The sequence below is a fragment of the Cynocephalus volans genome, chromosome 1 (genome assembly GCF_027409185.1).
Source record: "Cynocephalus volans isolate mCynVol1 chromosome 1, mCynVol1.pri, whole genome shotgun sequence".
Taxonomy (NCBI): domain Eukaryota; kingdom Metazoa; phylum Chordata; class Mammalia; order Dermoptera; family Cynocephalidae; genus Cynocephalus; species Cynocephalus volans.
In genome coordinates, this window is record NC_084460.1 from 246,468,576 (window position 1) to 246,482,037 (window position 13,462).

General features: G+C 36.4%; 1 pseudogene; it reads right to left on the bottom strand.

Moving 5' to 3' along the window:
* Nucleotides 1–1,512: 1,512 nt before the first annotated feature.
* Nucleotides 1,513–13,462, bottom strand: part of LOC134369420 (methylosome subunit pICln-like) — a 29,171-nt pseudogene continuing 17,221 nt past the window's right edge.

Below are 13,462 nucleotides of genomic sequence, written 5' to 3' on the forward strand. Positions count from 1 at the left end.
TGGGGTACAATTTGATGTTTCAATACATATATGTTGTATAGTGATCAGATCAGGGTATTTAGTGTACCCATCCCTTTATGCATTTATCATTTCTTTATGGTGAGAGCATTCAAACGCTACTTTGTAATATACAACACCTTAGTGCTAACCATAGTCAACCTACTGTGCAATAGGACACTAGAACTTACTCCTCCTATCTAGTTATAACTGTGTATGCATTAACTAACATTTTAAAGGCTCTCATCTGAGATTTTGGATTTAAGGCTGCCCTTTGGATTAAAATCATTATCTAGTCCCAAACCGAGAACAAAATTTTATCAGGTCTATTTTAATTACCTTTCACATTCAAGTCTTTAATCCATTTAAATGGACTTCTTGTGTGCACTGTGAGGTAGAGATAAAATTTCTTTTATTTTGAAATGAGTATCCAGTCATCCCAGTAGCATTTACTGAATGGTTTATTCTTTCCCCAGTCATCTGCAATACTAATTCTGTTACTTCATTTCCAAATACAGTCATCCCTCAGTATTGGTTCCATGATCCCCCACAGATACCAAACTCGATGGATGCTCAAGTCCCTTCTATAAAATGTTGCAGTATTTGTCTATAACCTAGGCACATCCTTCCATGTACTTTAAATCATCTCTAGATTACTTATAATACCTAATACAATGTTAATGCTTTGTAAATAGTTGTTATGCTGTATTGTTTTTATTTGCATTTTTATATTTGTATTTGTATTTTTCATTTTTTTTTAGTAGAAAACCTAGATTTATTTGTTAAGCTATTACAAAGACAAAACAATGATCATTTGAAGTACTTTGAGGACTTCTCCTGGTTTCACTTGTTCTGTTACAGAAACTAACCTATGAGGCTGGAAGTGAAAGGATATAACCTAAGAGGTTATAACAGAGCAGACTGGGGAAACATGGTGAAAGGAGCAAAAGCTAGTCAGAAGCAGTTGTGTCAATGGTTGAGTTGTTTCCGAAGAGGCTACCTAGAGGAGCCTGAGTTAATTAATGTGGGCCCCAGGTTAGTAAGACTCTTGCTCCTGTGCAGGATATGCAGAAGCTAGAATTCCTCTGAGACAGCTTTGTCTTTCTTTTTAGGGGTAAAGTTATCCTTAGGCCCCAAAGAGCCATATCATAGCTTCAGCCTCTGTCTTTCCCACCCGCTCTACCTACATTTCACCACAAAGGCCTGCTAGCTTGAAGAAGGTACATACCATGAAGGAAGAAATTATAGGCTTACTCAGAAGGTTTTGGGGCAAGTGATAAACTACAAATACCATCTTGGTTAAGTTGATTCATCTTTGTTAATAAAGATTAATTTGCTGATTCATCTTTTGCTGTTGACAATGTGCCATCTCAGTATAATTTGTCTCAAGAAAGAACTGGTTCAGGTGAAGTTTGGAGAAGAAAAAGACTAACCTCACTCCAGAGTGGAAAGACACTAAGTTCTCTCCTACAGTTGTGAGCAGAACCTCAGTGCAGCCTAAATAATTTCCAGTGGTCAACATCTGTATCGCCAAACTGTATCGCCAAACTGTCCAGCAACTGTTGCTGTGGTATCTACCTCCATCCCATTTTCATAATCTCTTATTCAATCTTCTGTCCAGACCTCAGCCATATTATACCAGCTGCTCACAGACTGAGAAAGCATTCCTCCTAATCTCTCCAACATGGTTTGGCCTTCTGCTGTTAAATGGGATAATCCTTCTTTCTAGGCGTAAAATTTAGGGATGCCCCCCTGTTCTTGTTCATGTGCTTCAGCATCATGTTCTTGTCAGCATCTGAATCTTCATCCTCAGGATCTGGCGTTCACGCTGCAGTGAACATTGCCTCCAAGGCTGGTGTAGGCACAAATCTAAGTTCAGTAACAGATTCAGCATCATTATCACTGTCTTCCTCTTCTTCATCAGCAACAGATTCTTTCGATTCTTCTCCTAATATGGCATTTATCGTGACATACAAATGCTCTCACAGAAGAGTATTTAGGTCCCTGGATACCACATGTAAATTAACGGTGGGGTGTTCCAGTGAGAATCCTCGTCCAGAGCCATCTAAACTAGACAAGCTTTTTTGAATATCTTCAATCCGTAGTCGGTTGAATCCAATGCAGAATTGGCAGTTGCGGAGAGCTGACTGTGTGTTACAAGTCTGCTTTCGAGCTCTCTTCTCTGTCCCATTGCCAATTTGCCAATCACTTTGCTTTCATAATAAATTTTGATAGAATATTTTTTTCACCACCTCTCTCTCTCTCTGCTCCCTCCTCTCCTTAGAATGTCTTGGCAATCCTTTGCTTTGACCTTTCCATAGGAACTCTAACATTTGTCAAATTCCTACAAAAACCCTTAGGAAAATTTGAAATTTCACTGGATGCTATACATGAATTTGGAAAGAGTTGGAATTTTTAAGATTCGAGTTTTCCTATCCACTAAGGTATACTCTTTGTTTAGATGTTCTTTAATGGCTTATGATACAGTTTTATAATTTTCTCCATGAAAGTTTTAAACATATTTCATTATTTTAACTACTTTATGATTTTGTTGCTATAGAAAATAGCATTTTCTTGAAAAGTAGGCTTTCTAACTTTTTGGTTTTTGCTGGTGTACAGAAATGCAATTGAAATTTGAATATTGATTTTATATCCAGTCACTTTGCTACACTCTTAATAATTTGAATAATTTCTTTAAAAAAAACTTTGTATTTTAATATCACCTGTGAATAAATATAATTCATTTTCTTCATTTTTAATCCTTATTTCCTTTTGTTGATATTCTTCCCTTATAGCACTAGCTGGGACAGGAAAATATAGTTGGGCTAGGTTGGGGTATCTCAATGTGCTAGAATCAAAGTACCATGTTGAATATAAGAGGTTATAGTAGTTATCTTTTTCTCAATACTGATTTTCAAGTGGAAAACTTCTAAAATTTCTCCAGTAGGTATGATACTACAGTAGTTTTTGGTAAATACCCTTTTCCAGGTAAGAAAGTGTATTTTTTACATGAATTTTTTAGCACCTGGTTGTATTCTAGCAGAAGGAGACTTTAGATTTATCTAGTTAGCCAAAATGCTTGGACATTCATTTTTTTTATACAAACTCCACACTTACCTAGTTCTTAAGAAATGGGTGTCATTCCTGGAAGGAAAAAGGTCGGCGACTAAACTGCTCTTATAATTAGAAGATTCTGGCCAGATACTTAGTGGCTGTTGTGACACTAAGTAATTGCTACATGGAACTTTTTGCCAGAAGTCACATGCCAGAGACTGGAGAAATTGAATTTCAGTGGGCAGTAGAAATGCCAATAAATGATAAAATGGTGGAAAATGCTGGTGATTGAGAAATACTGCCAACTAAAATGAAAGTCTGAACTGCCTGGTTTATGGCACAATACTTCATTGCTGTAGAGAGAGTACAGTTTGAGGTGGTCAGTTACTGGGAATTATATATCAAACTAATGACCAAGTTGAATACTCCATCTAGATGTTCAGCCTGGAAGAGCTATTACATCATATCGTCCACCAGGGGGCAATAGTGTGGTGCTTGGCGCTACTAAGCTCCTGAATGCTTGAGCTGAAAAAGCGACAGTGCCACCTTGGAGCACCGCGGGTGAGGCAGGTATTCTCCCTTGAAGTGAGACTGCGTGGTAAAAGCCTCAACCCCGATCAGGCTGACAGTGGGCAGGATGTGTCACAGTGGGATCATAACTTTCTTCACCATTCATTACTGGACATTTTTCAAACTTTTGAATGGGTGGAACAGATTCTGTAATTACTGAGGCTGCACAAAATTTTGGAGGTACAAAACAGTCCCAAGTTTGTCTCAATTGTGGTGAAGAGTGTGACCTGTCCTGTAACTGTAAGGGAAAAAACGGAATCGCTTTCTAGACAGGATGGGTAGGGGGGCCAGGATAGTTATATTTGCTCCTTTATGAAGCCCCTTTCTCTCGGCTCCAAAGTTTGTGATGCGGTGGGCATACCTGTTCATATTGTTTTGCTTTTTTTGTTTGTTTTATTGTTTGTCTTTTCCTTATTGGTTTGCGGATTCTTTGTAAATATCGTATCCTAATCTTTTGTTAGGTGTATGCATTGCAAATATTTTCTCTTTGTTTATAATTTATCTTTTCACTTTGTTTATGGTGTCTTTTAAAATGTAGATGTAATGTACAAAAATTATTAATTTTATCATTCTTGATCTTATTGCGCTTATGTCTTGTTTAAGAATTTTTTTCCTACCCCATGATGGTAGAAAACTCTCCTATATTTTCTGCTAAAAATGTGAGATTTTTGCTTTTTACATTTTGGTAAAGACCTATAATCCATCTGGAATTTTTTTCATGTATGGTAAAGAGTAGGAATATGATTTTACTTTTTTTCATTCAGATTTCATTATCACTTCTAAGAAAGAATAATTCTTTAATATAATAAAATATTCAATCAGTATTAAAATTTCCTATTGTCTCATGTCATCAAGGATGTATTTTTCCTTCCATCCATCCATCCATCCATCCATCCATCCATCCATCCATCCATCCATCCATCCATCCATCCCTCTATCAGAGTTTGTTTGAACCATCATGGAAAGGGTCTCTGCTCAAGGTAGCACTCAAAGACCAGGGCCAACAGAGGACCCACATTAAATTCCACAAATTGTGATCAGTTGCTATGTCTTTTAATACTCTTTTAATCTATGTTTCCCATTTGTTATGGACTGAATATTGTGTCCTCCTAAAGTTTTCATGTTGCAACCCTACCCCCCAATATGATGGAATTAGGAAGTATTTGGGAATTAGGATTAGACGAGGTCATAAGGGTGGAGCCCTCATGAAAGGGATTGGTGCCCTTATAGTAGCCACAAGAGAGCTTGCTTCCTCTGCTCTGCTCTCTGAGTGTGAGGATATAACCAGAGGTTGTCAGTTTGCAACCCAAAAGACAGCCCTTGCCAGAACTCGACCATGGTGTTACCCCAATCTGGAGCTTCTAACCTCTGGAACTGTGAGAAAAAAATATCTATTGTTTATAAGCCATCCAATCTGTGGTACTTTGTTATAGCAGCCCAAACAAAGATACCATCCATTTTATCTTTTTCTTGCAACTTATATGTTATGATGCAGAAACCAGCTTATTTTATATATGGTTTCTCACAGTCTGTATTTGGCTGATTGCATCTTCATGGTATATTTTAACATTTTCTTCCGTCCTCCCTCTTTCTTGTAAATTGTTAGTTGTCTTTAGAGGCTTGGCCAGATTCAGGTGAGAAATTTTTGACAAAACTTTGTTTGGGTGCAAAATAGTTTGTAGGCAAAGTTTTGTGGTTACTTCAGGAGGCAGATAATGACTGAATGTCTCTCTGCATTCACATTCAACTTCCTTCATTTTTATCCTGATAGCCAGTGGATCCTCCATGGCCCAGACTTGTCCTTTGCATTTCCTCATTAAGGGTTGGACTCTTTCTGGAGTGGGGAGGTATTATTTGTGTTCTGCCTCCTCTTTTCTACACAGTCTGTGCCTGATTCTGTCTTGTGATGTGGGCTCTGGATCTGGCTCTGATGGTTCTGGATGTTTATTTCCCTACTACCTATGTATGAATGCTTGCCATATTCTTTGACTCAGTTATGCTGTAGGCATAGGTTATGGATGGTTTTATTTACTCTGTTGATTTTTTGTAAGATATGGGGGGAGATTTATATCTAGATAGATCCCACAATCCAACATTCTACAGAATTAGTTTGTCTAATTTTTAGTTTGTCTCCCCTCCCCCCAAAGACCCACTCCTTCTTGTATTGTCACCTCTCCCAGGGTGATGGAGATGCAAAGGATTACTCAAAGCCCATTTCTTCTGAGCAGTGAGAAGCCCTGAAGGGGTTAATTCCCAGGGACCCTCAAGAGAGGGTCACCAAGGACATCTGCCCTCAGAGCCAGCAATTTTGCTGTGTTACCATTCTTTATCTACAACAGAGACTTTAGCCTGGGGAAAGTTTCCTGCCTTTCACAAGCTAAGTAAGCATCTATGTGTAATTTTAAAAAGTTAGGCTGTACCTGAAACTACAGGGCCTTGGAAGCTAGGCCCTGTGAAATACATTTGCTTTATTAATGTTAGTGCCCTCCACATTGTATGTCATTCATTCCTCTGGATTCTAGTTCTTGTTTTCTGAAGTATATCAGTGAACGCTCATGTGTCAGTTGGGGTAGGCAAAGTCATTGGGAAGTAATTCCCACATGGACTTAATACAACAAGGATTTATTCCTTGATCACAACCACATTCAACACAAGTTGGAGGGAGCTCTGCTCAGTGTGGTTATTCAGAGATGAAAGCTGGTGGAGGTCCCTTCTCAATATGCTCCTCTGTGATTACTGTGGCAACGTGGCTGTACACAGGGTCTTACAAACTCCACCTAGAAATGACATATCACACTTTTTCTTATGTTTTCTTGGTCAGAACAAGTCATCTAGCCATGACTAACTCAAAAGGGCTGAAGGAGTGAATCAGGAGAGTTGGGAACAGTCCTAGTGATTATCCCTGTCTGTACTTCAGTGTGTACATCACATCACAAACTAGGATTCAGAAACGTTAACTAGAGGTCAATATTTGTTTACATTTCTGAGGTAAAATTTAGATATAGTGAAATGAAAAAGTCTTAAGTGTACTCTTCGGTCCTTTGGTGAGTTTTGACAAATGCATAAACTGGTGTAACCCAAACCTCTGTCAAAATATAGATCATTCCTATCACATCAGAAAATTCTATTGTGTTCCTTCCCAATCACTTCTGGTCTCAACCCCCAAAGACAACCACCGTCCTGACATTTTTACCACTGTAGATTAGTTTTAGAACTTCATAAAAATAAAATCATGTCACATGTATTCTTTTGTGTTTAGTTTCTTTCACAAAGCATAATGCTTTTGATATTCATCCATGTTGTTGAGAGTATCAGTCGCTTGTTTCTTTTGCCGCTGAGTGCAGTTCTGTTGTATGAGTTTATCACAGTAGATCTATTATCCTATTCATAGGAACCTGAGCTGTTTCCAGTTTCTCCTATGAATAAAATTGCTGTGAACATTCCTGTAAAGTCTTCTTGTGAAAATATTCATCGAGTTCTCTTCAGGAGGTACCCAGGATTGGGAGTGCTGGGTCGTAGGGTAAACATATCTAATTTCTAATGACATTTCCAGACATTTTCCCAAAGTGGTGGCACCATTTTACACTTCCACCAACAACATATGAGAGTTAGAGCTGCTCCACATCCCTGGCAGTCTTAATTTTAGCCTTTTTGGGGGAATTGTGGTCAAGTATAGTTTTATGTTTATTTTATCCCGTCTAGGACTTGCTGTGCTTTTTAAATCTGAACACAACCCTTTCATCAATTCTGCAGATTCAGTCTCTAGCTCTTCAAACATTGCGTCTTTCCCATTCTCCATAGCTCTTTTTTTGGAACTCCTACTAGAGGTATTGGAACTTTTTATTCTTTTCTCATTGTACAACTGTTCTTTCACATTTTCCAACTCCTTATATCTCTATAGTTCATTTCAGGAAAGTTCCTGAGATCTGTTTTTCAGTTTTCTAATTTTTCATTCAATGGTGTGTAATTTGCTGTTTAACATACAATTGAGTTTTCTCCTGTTTTGACTCCTTTTCCTTTTCTTCTATTCTAAAATTTATCTTTTCTATTTTCAAATTTTTAATTTTTTAAAAAAAGTTTTTGTTGAAACATATTGATTGTACATATTTATGGGGTCTAGCATGATATTTCCGTACATGCATATAAAGTGTGATGATCTAAACAGGGTAATTAGCATATTTATCATTGCAAAACTTAATCATTTCTTTGTGACGTACACATTTGATTTCCTTTCTTCTAGTTTGGTAACATGCAGTAAACCATTGTTAATTATCGATTCCTGGGTCAACTGTACACCAATAGGACTTTTTCCCTATCTAGCTGTAATTTTGTGTCCAATAACCAGCCTCTCATTATCCCCCTTTACCTCTTCCTTTTCCCACCTCTAGTAACCACAGTTCTCTCTGTTTTTAGCAGTTCAACTTACTATTATTATTATTTGTTTATTGTTTTGTTTTGTTTTTTTCTGCTTTTTAGCTCCCACATATGAGTGAAAAAATGTGGTATTTCTGCTTCTGTCCTTGGCTTATTTCATGCAACATAATTTTTTCCAAGCTCATCTGTGTTGCTTCCAATGGCAGAATTTCATTGTTTTCTATGGCTGAAAACATTGTGTATTTGCACCACATTTTTTTATCAGTCATCTGTTGATGGACGTTTAGGGTGTTTTCATATCTTTTTTTTTCACTTTTATTTATATTTATTTTTGTGGAGTATAGTGTGTTGTTTCAATACATGCATATACTGCACAATGATTCACTTAGGGTAGATAGCATAGTATTCTACTTTCCTTACTGTACTTTGTGCTTGTATGAAAACCACTTTTTTCTTTTTTTGGGATTCCACATGTGAATAAGACCATGCAGTATTTGTCTTTCTGTGCCTGACTTTCTTCAGTTAACATGACAGTTTCCAGTTCCACCCTTGTTACTGCAAATGATAGGATACCATTTCTTTTTATAGCTGAATAGTATTCCATTGTATATATATATACCACAGTTTTTTTACCCATTCATTCACTGATGGGCATTTTGGTTGATTCCATCTATTGGCTATTTTGATTAGCATTGTGATGAACATGGGACTGCAGGTGTCTTTTTGATATATTGTTTTCATTTCCTTTGGGTATATACCCAATAGTGGGATAGCGGGGTCTGTACCAGTTGACATTCCCACAACAATGTAGGAGGGTTCCCTTTTCTCCACATCCTCACCAGCATCTGTTATTTTCTGTTTTGTGGCCATTCTAACTGGAGTGAGATTAAATCTCTTTGTGGCTTTAATTTGCATTTCCCTGATGATGGGTGATGTTGAGCATTTTTTCATGTATTTGTTGGCCATTTGTATGTCTTCTTTTGAGAAATCTCTGTTCAGATACTTGGCCCATTTTTTTAATTGGGATTTTTTTTTTTTTTTGGCTGTTGAATTGTTTGAGTTCCTTATATATTCTGGATATTAGTCCCTTGTCTAAAGTATGGTTTGCAAACATTTTCTCCCCTTCTGTAGGTTGTCTCTTCACTTTGTTGATAGTGTCCCTTGCTGTGCAGAAGATATTTAATTTACTGTAATCCCATTTGAGTATTTTTGCTTTAGTTGTTTGTGCCCTTGTGGTCTCATTCAAAAAGGCGCTGCCCACTCCCATTTCATGTAGTGTTTTCCCCTAATAGTTTCATAGTTTTGAGTCTTAAGTTTAGGTCTTTCATCCATTCTGAATTGATTTTTGTGTACAGTAAGAGATAGGGGTCTAGTTTTAATCTTCTGTATGCAGATATCCAGTGTTTCCAGAACCATTTGTTGAAGAGGCTGTCCTTTTCCCATTGTGTATTCTTAGCACCTTCAGTGAAAATCAGTTGGCTGTAAGTGTGCAGATTTCTTTCTGGGCTCTCTATTCTGTTCCATTAGTCTATTGTCTATTTTTATGCCAGTACCATGCTGTTTTGGTTATTATAGCTTTATAGAGTATTTTAAAGTCAGGAAGTGTAATGCCTTCGACTTTGCTCTTTTTGTTCAAGATTGGTTTCACTATATCAGGTCTTTTAAGTTTCCATACAAATTTTAAGATTTTTTTTTTCTATTTCTATAATGAATGTTATTGGTATTTTGATAGAGATTGCATTGAATGTGCAGATTGCTTTGGGTAATATGAACATTGATGTTAATTCTCTTGACTCATGAACATGGGATATCTTTCCATTTATTTGTGTCCTTTTCAATTTTTGTCAGCAATGTTTTATAATTTTCATTTGGTTAAATTTACTCCTAGGTATTTCATTTTTTGGTAGCTATTGCAAATGGTATTACTACTTTCTTGGTTTTTTCCAGCTATTTCATTATTGTTGTATAGGAGGCTATTGATTTTTTTGTGTTGATTTTGTATCCTGCCACTGTACTGAGTTCATTCATTAATTCTAGTAACTTTTGGTGAAGTCTTTAGGGTTTTCTGTGTATATGATCATGTCATCTTCCAATAAAAGATAATTTGGCTTCCTCCTTTCTAATTTGAATGCCCCTTATTGCTTTCTCTTGCTTTATTGCACTGGTTAGAACTTCTAGTACTATGTTGAATAAGAGTGGGGAAAGTGGGCATCTTTGTTTTGTTCCAGATCTTACAAGAAAAGCCTCCAACATTTGTTCATTCAGTATGATATTAGCTGTGGGTTTGTCACATATGGCCTTTATTGTGTTGAGGTACATTCCTTCATTGCCTAGTTTGTTGAGTGTTTTTATCATGAAGGGGTGTTTGATTTTATCAAATATTTTTTATGCATCTATTGAAATGACCTTATGGCATTTTTCCTTCATTCTGTTGATATGTTATATCACATTTATTGTTTTGTGTGTGTTGAACCATCCTTGCATCCCTGGGATGAATTCCACTTGACCGTGATAAATGATCTTTTTAATGTATTGTTGGATTGTTTGCTAGTATTTTGTTGAGGATCTTCACATCTGTGTATGAGGTTAATGTTGGCCTCATAGAATGAGTTTGGAAGTACTCCCTCCTCTTCAATTTTTTGGAAGGGTTTGTGAAGAATTGGTATTAGTTCTTCTTTAAATGTTTGGTAGAATTTGGTAGTGAAGCCATCTGTTCCTGAAGTTTTCTTTGTTGGGAGACTTTTTATTACTGCTTCAATCTATTGTTTGTTATTGGTCTGTTTAGGTTTTCCATTTCTTAATAATTCAACCTTGGTAAGTTGTATGTGTCCAGGAATATATCCATTTCTTCTAGGTTTTCCAGTTTGTTCTCATATAGTTGTTCATAGTAGTCTCTTATGATCTTTGTTTTTCTGTGGTAGCAGTTGTAATGTTTCCTTTTTCATTTCTGATTTTATTTATCTGAATCTTCTTTTTTTCTTCATTAGTGTGGATAAAGGATTATTGATTTTGTTTATCTTTTTGAAAAACCAATTTAAAAAAAAATTTCTAATTTATTTATTTTTGCTCTGACCTTTGTTTCATATCTTGGTTAAAGCAAATTTACTTTTAAGTCTCTATCTAATCTAATCCTATTCTTATATTTGTTTTGTCTGCTGAATCTCACTCAGGGTCAGTTGTTTCTCTGTTTATAAATTTGGATCTTGATCTTATAATCAGCAAAACCTTATCTGTGGGAATTCTACATAGCTTGGTTTGTTTACTTTTCCCTTCACAGAGGTTTTGTAATTTTTATTCTAGGCTCCCCTGTGTATCACTGGGTATGGACCATTTTTAATTTTAGTTCCCTGTTCTGCTGTCTCTGGACTTTACAGAGAGTATATATTTAACCCCAAGCCCACATTAGGGCTGGCTTGCAGTTAAAAATTCTCGAGGGGAACTTTATTCCTTGCAGAGCCTAGAAAGAGACAGTACACCAGCCTTGCCATCCTCTGAGAGTGGTGCTTTCCAGTCTATCCTCTGAGAATGAAACCAAGAATCATGGCTTTATGTGGGATCTCATTTCCAACCCCCTACCTTAATGGAAATCAAACACGATCTCCATTCTCCATGTCATCATCAGATCCAAGCTCCATGTTGATGACTGACTGTTGTTCTTCCTTCAGGGCAGCCAAAGAATCACTACATGGTTCTATACACTAGTTTTTAATTCCTCAATTTTGGGCTTTTCTGGTTTTCAATATTTTTTTGGGAGTTCAGATTTTCTTTGAAACAGATGTTTATTATGTCTTGCTCTATATTTCTAGGGTTTATGGTAAACAGGAGAGTTTTTAAAAGATGTTATTGTGGTAGATATTCTCCAAATATGGCTGCCATCAATTTCCCCCATTGTTATAGTTCATGCTGCTCCTCACAAAGAAGCAAGTCTACTTTCCCTATGTTTGAGTCTTACCAATAGATGTGTTGGAAATAATATTCTGAGACTTGTTAGCCAAGGTCTTAAGAATTCTGGAAACTTCTGCATTTTTTCCATTGGAACCCAGCCACCATGTTATAAGGAAGTCTAGACTAGGCTAATGAACAATTAGTAGCCATAAGGAAAGAAGCCCTAGGAATAGGAAGGCATCTTTGACATTCCTGCTCCAACCCAGTTCCAAGGTAAATGTAGGTAGTACATTAGTAATCTTGGCTGACATGTGAAGCAGAACAAGCCGGCTCAGCCATGCAAATTCTTGACTCATGGGATCATGGAAAAAAAAACAAATTATTGTTATTTTAAGCAATTAAATTTTAGGGTGGTTAGTTTCACATTAACAGATAGTGAAAGCTATAACAATCAAAACAGCATGGTATGGACATAAAATGTTAATGTTTCACATTAACAGATAGAGAAAGCTATAATAATCAAAACAGCGTGGTACTGACACATAGACCAATCGAACAGAATAGAGAACCTAGAAATAAATTCATGCATTTATGGTCAATTAATTTTCAATGAAGACATCAAGAACACACAATGGGGAAAGGACAGACTCTTCGATAAATGGTGCTGAGAAAACTGGATATCCACACGCACAAGAATGAAATCAGACCCTTATCTCACATTTTATACAAAAAAATCAACTCAAAATGGATTAAAGACTTAAAGGTAAGACCTGAAACTATAAAACTAGTAGAAGAAAACATAAAGGAAAACTCCATGACCTTGGTCTGGGCAAAGATTATTTTGGGTATGACCTCAAGAGTACAGGCAACAAAAGCAAAAATAGACAAATGGGATTATATCAAACTAAAATTCTCCTGCACAGCAAAAATCAATCAACAGAGAGAGGAGCCAACCTATGGAATGGGAGAATAAATTTGCAAATCATGAATCTGATAAGAAGTTAATAACCAAAACACTAGCATATAAGGAACTCAAACAACTCATTAGGAAGAAAATAATCTGATTAAAAAATGGTTAAAGTACTTGAATAGACATTTCTCAAAAGAAGACATACAAATGGTCAAAAGTGCTCGACATCACTAATCATCAGGGAAATGTAAATTAAAACCAGGAGATATCATTTCATATGCCTATTAGAATGACTATTATTAAAAAGATGAAAGATAACAAGTGTTGGTGAAGATGTGGAGAAAAGGGAACCCTTCATGCCGTTTGTGGGAATGTAAATTAGCAGTCATTGTGGAAAACAGTATGAAACTTCCTTAAAAAATTAAAAATAGAACTACCATATGATCCAGCAATCCCACTACTGGGTATATATCCAAAGGAAATGAAATCAGTATGTTGAAAAGATCTCTGCACTCCCATGTCCATTGCAGCGTTATTCACAATAACCAAGATATGAAATCAACCTAAGGTCCATCAACAGATGAATGGATAAAGAAAATGTGGTGTGCATATATATAATGAAATACTATTTAGCCTTTTTTAAAAAGGAAAATCTTGTCATTTGCCAAAACA